Source organism: Botryllus schlosseri, chromosome 14 (genome assembly GCF_051294905.1).
Source record: "Botryllus schlosseri isolate E-star chromosome 14, Bs_hap1, whole genome shotgun sequence".
Classification (NCBI taxonomy): Eukaryota; Metazoa; Chordata; class Ascidiacea; order Stolidobranchia; family Styelidae; genus Botryllus; species Botryllus schlosseri.
The window spans coordinates 23389872-23402915 of NC_137249.1; the positions used below are offsets into that span (position 1 = coordinate 23389872).

Sequence of the window (13044 nt, forward strand, 5' to 3'; positions counted from 1 at the left end):
CTAGCAATGTAATTCCCAACTGTCTGTATGATAGCTTCTATATGCTCCCCGTGATGTTCATTCTCGTTCTTGCGAGCAAGAATGCTACCGAGCACAAAAATGGAGACAATCCTCCCCCAATTTTCTTTGGTATCTTTGAAAATTTCCTCAGCTATCATCAGGAACATTCGCTCATCGGGTAAATATTCTTTATATTTTTCATTGACTTCAACATCACTATAGCGGAGACGTTTGGAGACTGCGTTCAGGACTGTTCGATGTCGCTCGAACATTTCATACCCAACTCGACGTAAGGTTCTCTCTGCTTTCGTATTTACCTTAACGCATGAGCCATCGAGTTCGTACATGATAAAATTCCTGGTCAAGGAATATGCTTCGGATATAATTTCATCCTTCTCTTCAGTGATCGAAGGTGCTGATACTCGTGATAATTCCATGGTTTGAGGAGAATAGCGAGTCAGAGCTTATTTCGAGATCTAATCTACTTTGAAAATGAGGATCCTTGGATTTGCTCAAGTTTCATCTATATCGTACGATGCGTTTTCGCACTCCAGAATGACTTATGTCAATGATAAATAGCAAAAATGATCTCTCAAGCATTGATCATGGTTTTGTTTTTGAAAGATGTCGCGATGTCGGTATAATATTTTCTAAAACTCAAACTAGGACGAAATCATGAATGTGTAGGACTTATGATTAACATATATTGTGCGCAGACAACTTTGTTACAAGAACTATGATATTCCTGTACTTGCACGAATTACAAATGCGGTATTGTAAATTAGTATATACTACACAAAATCCGGAGTCTAAAAGTTGTTATTACAGTTGAGAAAAAGTAGTCGATACGCTATATTTGAATCTAAAAGTATTAATCCCCTTAAAACGTACTGGGTGTTGGGTTCGAGCCCACGTGAACACCTGTTCATTGAAACTTAAGTCCAACGCCTTAACCGCTCGCTCAACCCATTTCCATTGTAACGATATCTGAGAAACCTTTTATATTAGGGTAGAAGTAACTATTTCCAAGTAAGTTTCATGAAGTCTCGATACGCTATACTTGACTCTGAAAATATTAATCCCCAGAAAACGTACTGGATGTGGGGTTCGAAGCCTAGACAAATAAGAGGATCGTGATTGAAAATAGATGGAGGATCACTGGATTAACGTTAATGGAATACTCCGCAATGTAAAATTAGTATATACTGCATAAAATCCAGAGTGTAAGAGTCTTCCGGGCATCGGAATAGTGTAGTTTTCTATCTACTTTACAAAATTTATATGATTTTTCTTGATGCGTTCCGGGATAAAATGTAATTTCTCGCGCTTTTTGTTTATTTTTAATAAAATTAGTATCCATTATACAAAAACGTCGTGTAAAGGTAAAGTACGACTACAAGTACAAGTTGAGATTTCAAAGTAAGTAAGTGGTTATGTTCGTAGACTAGCCCCATTTCTACGTAACGATTTTTCAGTAAGTAGTTATGTTTCTAGGCTACTTTTACTTCTATTTAACGAGTTTTCATACTAATCTGCTTTCTTTAACAACTTTCATCTTTTTCATCAGTGAGCGAAGGTAATACCGGTGTTAACTCCATGGTCAGATGCGAGATAACAGCGACTCAGAGCTCATTTAGATACCTAAGTTACTTTAAAATTAGTACCCGAGTATTTAGTTACCTAAGTTACTTTAAAATTAGTACTCGAGTTTTTGCTGTAATTATACTGCCAGATAGTTATAGGCAGAGGGTTTCGATGGTGACGTACTTGTATAATGCACATTTTGGAGGGATTAAGTAAATCAATGATCTCAGATAAATCCATTAAATTAAGGTAGAAGTAGCTATTTACGAATAAAAGTTAGTATTCTAGGTCTATATTTCTGTTAATACTGAAAATGTCATGAAGTTGAAGCAATCTGAAATCATAAACACTTTAGTATTAGGTACATATACGCGAAAAGCTACTTTAGTATTCTGATGGAGTGCAAATACTTGTTTACTTATCAACTTTGAAGGCTTGCGCAGTTTGTGGTGTGATACGCAAAATTAGTGTGTTCAAATCAGACCTGTCGTACACATAGTGATGTCGCATTAGTCATAAATATACATGATAGAATATCAAGGAAAAGTATCATCTAACGTTTAATGAATGTTATTTCTTTCTCGGAAGCAAGTCATTATCAAAACATAGTTATCAAAATTATCGCAGAGCAATAGCGGTTTTGCGTAAATTCCGAACAAAATCCAGAGTGTAAGAGTCTTTAGTGCATCGGAATAGTGTACTCTTCTATCTACTTTACAAAATTTATACGATTTTTCTTGCTGCGTTCCAGGATAAAATGTAATTTTTCGCGCTTTTTGTTTATTTTTAATAAAATTAGTATCCATTATACAAAAACGCCGTGTAAAGGTAAAGTACGAATACAAGTACAAGTTGAGATTTCCTAAGTTACTCTAAAATTAGTACCCGAGTATTTAGATACCTAAGTTACTTTAAAATTAGTACTCGAGTATTTGCTGCAATTATACTGCCAGATAGTTATAGCCAGAGGGTTTCGATGGTGACGTACTTGTATAATGCACATTTTGGAGGGATTAAGTAAAGCAATGATCTCAGATAAATCCATTAAATTAAGGTAGAAGTAGTTATTTACGAATAAAAGTTAGTATTCTAGGTCTATATTTCTGTTAATACTGAAAATGTCATGAAGTTGAAGCAATCTGAAATCATAAACACTTTAGTATTAGGTACATATACGCGAAAATCTACTTTAGTATTCTGATGGAGTGCAAATACTTGTTTTCTTATCAACTTTGAAGGCTTGCGCAGTTTGTGGTGTGATACGCAAAATTAGTGTGTTCAAATCAGACCTGTCGTACACATAGTGATGTCGCATTAGTCCTAAATATACATGATAGAATATCAAGGAAAAGTATCATCTAACGTATAATGAATGTTATTTCTTTCTCGGAGGCAAGTCATTATCAAAACATAGTGATCAAAATTATCGCAGAGCAATACCGGTTTTGCGTAAATTCCGAACAAAATCCAGAGTGTAAGAGTCTTTAGTGCATCGGAATAGTGTAGTCTTCTATCTACTTTACAAAATTTATACGATTTTTCTTGCTGCGTTCCAGGATAAAATGTAATTTTTCGCGCTTTTTTGTTTATTTTTAATAAAATTAGTATCCATTATACAAAAACGCCGTGTAAAGGTAAAGTACGAATACAAGTACACGTTGAGATTTCAAAGTAAGTAAGTGGTTATGTTCGTAGACTAACCCCACTTCTACGCAACGATTTTTCAGTAAGTAGTTATGTTTCTAGGCTACTTTTATTCGGGAAATCTCGGTGTAATTCGATCTGCGTGCATTATCCATTTATGCTCCAATGCGTTTTGCGGCTTTAGTATAGGTATTGGATCTAATATATTCTATAAAACATGTATATTTCGATATACAAGAGCATATTGTTATTTCACGTGGTTAACCGTTGATATAGATGCGATGCGATCGACGCGGGTATACTCTGAAACCGGTTGTCCGTTTATATGAGAAAAGATGCTGTGAAGGACTCTAAAAAAGCGACAGTTGAGCAAGACGTAGTTTGCTTACTGCAGTAATTCATTTCACTTGCAGAACTTTTTACGATGTCTGACTGCGGCGTTTCGACGAGTAACGAATTCTCGTATTTACTATTGATTGTGACACATAGTCAAAACAGCGACAGTTTTCACAACCCGGTACATACATTGAACCAACTGATGTAAGGTGAAACACTACGTTTGCAGCAAAAAAGTTTGCAGGGTATGACCACCACCAACATATAGAGTAGTGAGTGAGTAATTAAACTACATACCTCGATTTTACTATGTTACGAGATCCGGATCACGATTCAAGTCTACCTGAACGATTAAATACATTGCGACGCTGTCACTTGGCTCTTAATTGGGTTGTTTCATCTGAAAGAACTAATTTTGTCTGTTATAATACTTTATTAGACGTGTATGGCGAGGCGTCTGGTATCGAGAAGTGAGATCGCAAGCAATCATTGAGTCAGTCGTGATGTCTGGTTGGGAGTGTCGGCCTCTTATATCCAGCAAGTGTAATGTGCCATATTAGGCCGTAAGTATCGTAGGCCCCGCGTGAAGTGTACAAATTTCGATGTTGCGCAAATACCACAAACTTTGCTTGCTTTCAGAGCCGGCAACTAAATGCAAGACAGAGACTTTACGCAAAAGTTGCTATTCTGAAAATTTTGTCACGGTAATGATTTGAAAACTTATACTTGAGCACTACGAAATGTACAAGTACTTTATCTTTACACGACGTTTTTTGTAAAATGAATACTAATTTTATTGAAAAAATAAAAAAGAGCGAAAAATTACATTTTATCACGGAGCGCAACAAGAAAAATCGTATGAATTTGTAAACTACTTATTCATGACATAATAATAATTTCGCGTAGGCTATGCATACAAATAAGGAAAGTTACATCAACGCGTGTTAACTATCGAGTTATCGAATGATTTTTTCCTTACACCAAAACAACTAGAATGTGTAACTACATTAAAAAAACGTATCTAAATGAGCTCCAGGGCATTGTGATTATGCAGCATATCAAATTTCATCACACATTGCATGATGGAACAACTTTAAAACTAACGCAGTTCTATAGCAACTTTTGCCTAAATCTGTCACTTTTTACGTGGAGGGAGTACATAGCGAAGTACTTGTACATTTTGGAGCACTCAATTATAGGTTTGGCCTGCTTGCGCTATACTTAATGAATCACTCCTGTGTCAGAAATACTTGAGTTGTTGGTGCGTGTAGACAAAAACCTACTTGAGAACATAAATTTCATTTTTCAATAAAATTAGTATTCATCTTACAAAAACGTCGTGAAAAGGTAAAGTACTTGTACATTTCGGAGTACTCAAGTATAGGTTTTGTCATCTTATTATATGCTCTGTATATTATATGTCAAGAATTGTGGAGCATTTATGTGGGTCTCCAGGGTGCTCTTCATTGAGTGTCCGTGTTGAGCGATAAGTTTAATTCGCAAAATTAGTGTGTTCAAATCAGGCCTGTCGCCAACATAGTGATGTCGCATAAGCCCTAAATACACATAATAGAATATCAAGGAAAAGTATCATCTAACGTATAATGAATGTTATTTATTTCTCGGAAGCAAGTTATTATCAAAACATAGTGGTCAAAATTATCGCAGAGCAATACCGATTTTGCGTAAATTCCGTTATGCGTCCGACTATGTTACTAGGGATTTTGTAGTTAGTTAGGAAATTAGGAGTCCTATCTTCCCGATCGCTATGGAACAACATCAAAATCATCACAAAGCAATATCGAATTTTGCCTGCATTCTGTTAAATGCGTTTTACTACGGTAGTATGCGCATCTGCATACAGGTGTCCAGACGTGGACTTTCTACTATATTCGCTCCGAACATTATAGCAGCACCCGACGCAGCTTACATTATTACGTTATAAGACGCCGGCGGCGTTTCACTGTCGGTTTAATCACCCTTATTCTAGTGACATGAAAAGGACTGAATCGTATGAAATGTGGTCACTACAAGAATCGAGCGAAAGCGCTGTTTCACGCCGTCTTGCATCGGTCACGATTAGTTTTACTTTTCAACTAACTTGTTGTCTGTCGTTATATTCATTAGACTCGCTTTCATGCGGCTAATTTGTCCTTATCATTATAACGTCGGTGATCGCGTACCTGCGACGAAGGTGTTCGTTTAATTATAGCAACGAGAACCGGACCCCTGCGGCTAGCCGTTGGCATTTTAGTGCTGAGTTAAATACCCTTATACTCGACATGCAAACATTATACAGGTAGCGGTTATACCGCGAGCTGATGAATTCGTCATCTATTCGCCCAGCGTAGTTGTTCCTAATCCCGACCTTCCGCTCGTATCGTATATACTACAAGCTAGTGATCGCTACATCAAACAAAACGGTCAGATCGAACGCAAGAACTCGGATCGCAGTGTCGGACGGCAGCAAAGCGGTGTACCTCGAAACATCAACCGATCTGGAGGATTTCAGCTAGTGAATCGACGCAATAACGATCAACGATATCATTGATATGCTCTTTTTACGAAATAAAATGAACTCGTACACTATACAATGCTATTTCAAGGAGACTGAGTAAAGTGTTAGAAGATATGAAAAGCGCTGAATTCTAACGTATAATGAATGATATTTATTTCTCGGAAGCAAGTTATTCAATACATATTGCTAAATACACATGGAAAATCGGTATTGAAATTCACAAAACATTAGAATATCTAGGCGTGGCAATGGGCGTCATATAGGCGTGGTGATGTAACAATGGGCGTGGCTGATGACGTAGCAGATGATGTGGCAATGGGCGGATGATGTGGCAATAGGCGGATGATGTGGCAATGTAGGCGTGGCAATGTAGGCGTGGCAATTAAGGCGACGTGGCCTTCTGTGATTGGTGCGTACCAAAAGTAGATCCCCTCACTACTCACTGCGCTATTTATAAGGAGCTCACAGAAAGTACAAATTCAATATTTCTGAACCGTCGCAGTGGTTTCCTCAAGCATCATTATGGACGGATATTGCAAGCGGAACACATGTCATCTCCATACCAACATCTAAGTGATGTGCACAAACATATGCCTATGATACATCAAAAGGAATATAGCTTACAAGCTCGTACAGCTGATATGAACATATTTTACGATAATGCACGCCCGGTCAACATATTGATGTTTTGAAGAATACCACTGCCAGTTTATTGTGATAGCTATATAGACATCGGTCCATTTTATTTCGGATCTGGTACACCCCTGTACACCCCATGTGAGTCGTACACCCTTTTAACATTTCGGTACACCCTAAAGGAAGGTTCGGCAACCTACGGCCCGCGGGCCTGATCCGGCCCGCCAAGCGAAATCGTCCGGCCCGCGACATAATAATTAGTTATCACAAGAATACGGCCCGCCGCGACATTGATACGATTTAATTGTAGCCTACATCGTATTCGTCTATTGTTACGCCATAAAACGTAGGTGGTTAGAGTAGGAGATGGACTAGACTGGATCAGTGCTTATCCATCGGGTGTATCTCGCAACCGAAAGTGTTCCATACTTTTTTAAAGGGTTTACCACTCTAACGGGGTGTGACAATAAAGGTGTTCTTCCTTTGCTTCCAAAACGCTTGGAACATCTCAGACGCAATTACGGAATCTCAAACTGTTCAATTATAGTTAACTAGCCTCCGTATGTTAGTTAGCCTATCTATAGTTTAATTTTCCAGAAGGCATTGTGTGCCAAGACAAAAAACCTGAATAGTGTTTTGGCCACAATGGTGAAAACTGTTAATATGATTTTTGTCTCATTGACTGAATCAGTTACGCCAGATATTATTAGAAGCAGAGAATCAATATGGCGATGTCATGTAGGCCTATATCTGTCATGTTCGCTCATTAAGTCGAGCAGCTATGCATACACGAGTGTATGAACTGAGAAATGACATAGCAACTTTCCTCGAAAACACAAATATCGCCGACACATAATCTTGTAATCGAAAATGGGTATCTCATCTTGCTTTCCTGGTACATCTAACGTCACATCTGAACAAATTGAATTTGCAACTTCAGGGGGAAAACAAGTAAATGCATGAGATGTTGAGGCGCATTCAAAACAAATCTGTGACTCTGGAAATGTCAACAGTACAAAGAAAATTATGCTCACTTTCCTACACTGGAGGAGAGAAAATCTAGTACCAACACTACATTTGTAACTATGATGCAAAATTTAACTACTGAATATTCACCCGCTTTTCCGACATTCCTTCTCTACAAAATAAATTCTGACTATTCAGTACTCTTTTTAATGTGGACGCCAATACCATTGCCTGAAAATTTCAAATGGGCCTTTCTGAAATGCGATGCAGTTGAATTGAATGACAAATTTCATACAAAGAGCATATCGCTGCATGATTTTGACACAAAGAGTGCGTTCTTGAAATTGGTCTTTTTATCCCAGCTTGACCAGCAATGCAAAAGAAATTACATCGATTTTGGGAAGCACGTACACATGTGAACAATAGTTTTGAACAATGAAATTCACGAAGAGCAAGCTAAGATCACGTATTTCCGACGTCCATTTTGAATAGGGTCTGATTTTTGTTTCATCTGACTTGCTACAAGAAGTTGAAAAACTTTCACAAAGCAAGCTGCGTCAATTGTCACAATTATTCTGTGTTGTTGAATTGTAAATACATGTGTCTTCTGATTGGTATGATTGAGATTGCAGCAATGTAGGATAATATACCGAAGTTGTATAGTTATGGCTCATACCGACACGCATGACTTGTGTTCATGCTGACAAAGACTTTTGTAAGAAGTTTAATCATGATTAGAGCGATTTTTTTACCTAAAAAACGGAAGATTCTGACCTAAAAAATCTAAATTTTGACTTTTTTTGACCTAAAAAAATGAAATTTGACCAAATTTTGACCTTATGTATGCAAATTAGGTGTTTTCGCACATAATGTCAAAATTGTACTACTGATCTTCATTTCCGGTTGGAACTGTCTGTCCTTACAAAGTAGATTGGCCCGAAAAAACGTTTTGGGCGCAAAAACTAGCAAATTTTTACATAAAAAAACTATTGAATAGTATATTCATATTGAAATGAGCCGGAATATTTTCGGCTGACACTCGTCAGGGGTAATCGTCAGCAACTAGTAGAGAATTGGAAAGAACATGGTATATCAACAATCGTATCACAAAATATGACGTCATTTGTGTGACTCGGAGTCGACTTTTATCAAAATACACCAACCAAAACTCTGTCAACAAAAGGAGTTCGTATACCACCTAAAAATAGTACATTGAACGCTCTCTCATTCATGCTGGTGACGTCATAATTTGTGATACGATTGTTGATATTTGAACAGCTTCTTTGAGGTACAGAACTTCAATATACAATTGAATAGTATATTCATATTGAAATGAACTCGAATATTTTCGGCTGACACTCGTCAGGGGTAATCGTCAGCAACTAGTAGAGAATTCGAAAGAACAGCGTATATCAACAATCGTAACACAAAATATTGTTGTTGATATACCATGTTCTTTCCAATTCTCTACTAGTTGCTGACGATTACCCCTGACGAGTGTCAGCTGAAGATATTCGCGTTCATTTCAATATGAATATACTATTCAATTGTATATTGAAGTTCTGTACCTCCAAGAAGCCCATGAAAAAACTAGTATTTTAACGAAATCTGGACCTATGAAGAATACCAGTAGTTACATTACGTATTATGGAGGAAATATTTAAAATTTGTTGTAGTACAACGAACGAAAGATAGCTTACTTTCCTACATTCTCGGGTAGAAAGTGTTTGTCCTTACTAAGTAGCTTGCCAAGAATGGAGAAAAACGTTAAACAGCAGCGGTTGTTGGCTGACAACATTGAAGTTGTGTGCACACTGCTGGTGACACACCGTGTTGCTTCATTCTGACAATGTTGTCTATATCACAATTTTTCAGCTTGCGCTTCTTGATATAAGAATCATGCACTGTCCAAGCAGTCTTGCTTCAGTTAGGATATTGCGGTACGTTGACCATAAAACCATGCCACTATTTGTTTCATTTGATCGTTTATGATTCACAATGAGCAGACGATGGGTCGTTTAGAACGGTAGGTCTATAAAGTAGGCTACAAGCTGTAAAATATCAAGTGATAAGTTCACCGACAGCGCAAAATCTACGATACAAACGAAATTCAGAGGTCAAAAAATGTTTTGACAAATTTTGACCTAACGCTTCAATTTTGACCTAATTTTGACTTTTTTTGATATGTCAAAAAAATATCGCCCTAAATTGTACAGAAGTGAGCGTGAAATATAGTACTAAGAAAAATTCCAGCCCGTTAAAAAGTTTTACACCCGATATTTGGCCCGCGACTAGCAAAAGGTTGCCGACCCCTGCCCTAGGGTGTACGAAAACCCCGGTTGAAGAGCACTGCTTTATTCGAAGTTAGTGGTTCTAAACCTGTGGGTAATTTGCCTGTATTATGGGGTTTCGCGAAGATGTCGAACGTAATCAGCTTCAAAAATAGGCCGTGAGTAAATCTGGGCAAATGTGCCGACCTTTAATTAGCAGTGTTGGGATGACTCGAGTCATGACTTGACTCGAGTCAGACTCGAGTCAGCTTTTTCGTATGACTTGACTTGACTCGAGTCACTCTGCTAAAATGACTTGACTTGACCTGACTCGGCGTATCAAAAATGTGGATTGACTTGTGACTCGGAGCAAAATTTTTCGAGTCAATTTCAAGTCATCAAGCAACTGCTTTCGATAAAAATCGCTGTATCTTGCTTATGGTCGGATTGTTCGCGTAACGATTGTTTAAGCCGTGCTAGCGACCAATATTGATAGCGACCAATTCAATGATCGTGCGTTTTACTGAGCCTCCATTGTTCTCTCACAAATAAATTGACCGCAAACGAGGTGATCGAAGCTCACAGCCTACGCTGTCGTAAACTAGTATAGTAATCTAATTTAACAGCAAAATGTCTATTTCTGTACTCTGTTCATACCTCAACCAAACCTCTTGTTTTTTTGAAAAAATTGAATTCGAATATAGTTTGTATAGTCATCAACCATTAGCGCGGGCTCGAATTGTACCATATCCATTTGTAAATGGGTAATGTATTGCATCTTATCAATTCGTTTCTCTATTCTTTATTTTGGCTGGTAACTATAAACTGAGGCTATGTAATTACTTACGTAGATTAGCATTTCTACGTATATGTGAGCGATACAGTGCCTTCTTGCGTATATTTACCTCTATATTCGTTCATCGGTTCAGAATCAATGACTGCTCAATCTGTATTTCAGACAGCTAGCAAAATGCAATGACGTAAGCATGCTTCATACTTTCAAAAGGCAACTTGACTTGAATTGTGACTTCACTCGAGACTTGACTTGACTTGACTTGACTCGACTTGACTCGACTTGACTCGAGTCACCTCCGAAAATCCAGTGACTTGACTTGACTCGAGTCACCTTAGAAAATCGAATGACTTGACTTGACTCGAGTCAAAATGTGCATTGACTCGAAATGACTCGTGAATCGAAGGTAGTGACTTGATCCCAACACTGTTAATTAGTAATCAGCTGATCACATTTTGAGCTTGCTACGGAACATTTTCAAATTGGAAATGGAGTCGCGACCATAAAAGGTTTAAAACCACCGGATGTGCGGTGTTTATATACCTCAATGGTGCAGTGCACACCGGCATTAGGCTTTGTAATCTCGAAGTCATCATCCTTCACCTGCTATACCGCTAACTCTGATCATGTGGGTGGAGAGACGACCAGATGCATATAGTAACCCCCAGACGTTGCATCGATTACCCTGCTACGACGGGCCCAAGATCAGTGTTCATATGGGCACGAGGGGGCTAAAAAATGTGACTTCGACCCTGGTCACCACTTACAACACACAACTACACACTCCCGAGCCGGATCGTGACCACCTCTAGTTGATAGACAAAGCTTTGCTAGTGTGATATCATATTGATCGATGTGCTCATACCTCATTTTGAAATCCGCTAGTGGGCGCTAAAGAGCGTCCGGAATTTGTGTTACAAAAATATGGTAACCCGAGTATATGTATTTTTTTTATCATACTCTCAGTTGTCATTGATATGTTTTCGCTCAATCTCCCATTCTGTAAGTGCGATATATTACATTTCCTTACACCTTACCACCACTTACAATCAGAATGGCATTTTCTGATAATTTCCATGTACACATGATCTGAAACAGGGTTCAATAAGTAATCAGAACTGGTGATGTTTTTTGCAATTGTGTTCGAAAGGAATAAGTTGTCTATTCTCCGTTCCTGTTTTGTGGTGAGTTTTGTATATATTCTCTTGTAAGGGTTTCACAGGCGAAATACGTCTTAGTATGTATTTGTTGTCACGCCGTTTTTCCATATATTTGCTTCATGAGTGTTCTTGTAATTTAAATTACGTCTTATTTCGTTGCGTTTCATATCTGTTTTATCGGAATTAGACTTCGGAAACTGTAGGTTATGTCCCTTGGGAACTGCAGGTACTTATGCCCATTACGTCACATCACCTCTTCATGATAAAACCTTTGGTGATACGTTATTGAAAATTGCGCGAAATTTCGTAGAATTACTCGAACTCGGACCGGCTGAGTGACGAAATAAAAAAATTATTTTATGTTGACGTTGGTATTCATTTGTTTCAATATTCGAAGGTCTACCTAACGCAGATTTAATTGGACTTTGGCAATGACATGATCTCGTATGTTGACGCGTGGAAGGGAGGAGGCTTAGGCAAAAACAGGCAAAGAAATACGACAAAATATGGCCATATGTCCAAAATATGAACAATGCAGTTTTATATAGTTGTAGTTGCAATGTTGACCTTTAACGGATCTCTTTAAACTAGTCTGTGGACTCACAAGGGTTGATGGACTCAAAAAGAACCAAAGTTTTAGCGTCGACATGTCTAATAATCTTAGGTCTCCTAATGATGATGGACCACGAGGTTGTGATAATGAGTAATGCGCATTCAGCAGATGAATATCGATGTGAAAGCATCGGGATATACAGTACGGATTGTGAAATGATGCACGAAAATCCTCGAAGTATAGGCCCAAATTAATGACTGCTTGTTGCTGAATTCCTTCTTCCTTGAGACGACGGGAGGAGCAAGTACATTGTAAACTGCTTAATCTTGTGTTTTCTGCCGTCGCGCGTACCAAATGGAAACTAATAATACATAGCTAAGCTAAATTATAAATGTTCCCAAACTGGACTACGGTCAAAAAGAGAGCGATCAATATCGGAAGATCTCCGCAGTAGCAAAAATGTTTAATCAAAACTACGAGGCCGGAGAATATATACTCGCTCTTTATCAAAATGCTTGGTACAATCGACACGTCTGACTTCGTGGCTGTACTTTGGAAAATCGCTTACACCGGTATTCCTTTTC

At 38.1% G+C, this 13044-nt stretch overlaps 1 protein-coding gene; it reads right to left on the minus strand.

Annotated features, from left to right (window-relative positions):
- The window catches only part of LOC145456243 (uncharacterized), a 223473-nt gene that overhangs the window by 82021 nt on the left and 128408 nt on the right, over positions 1-13044 (minus strand).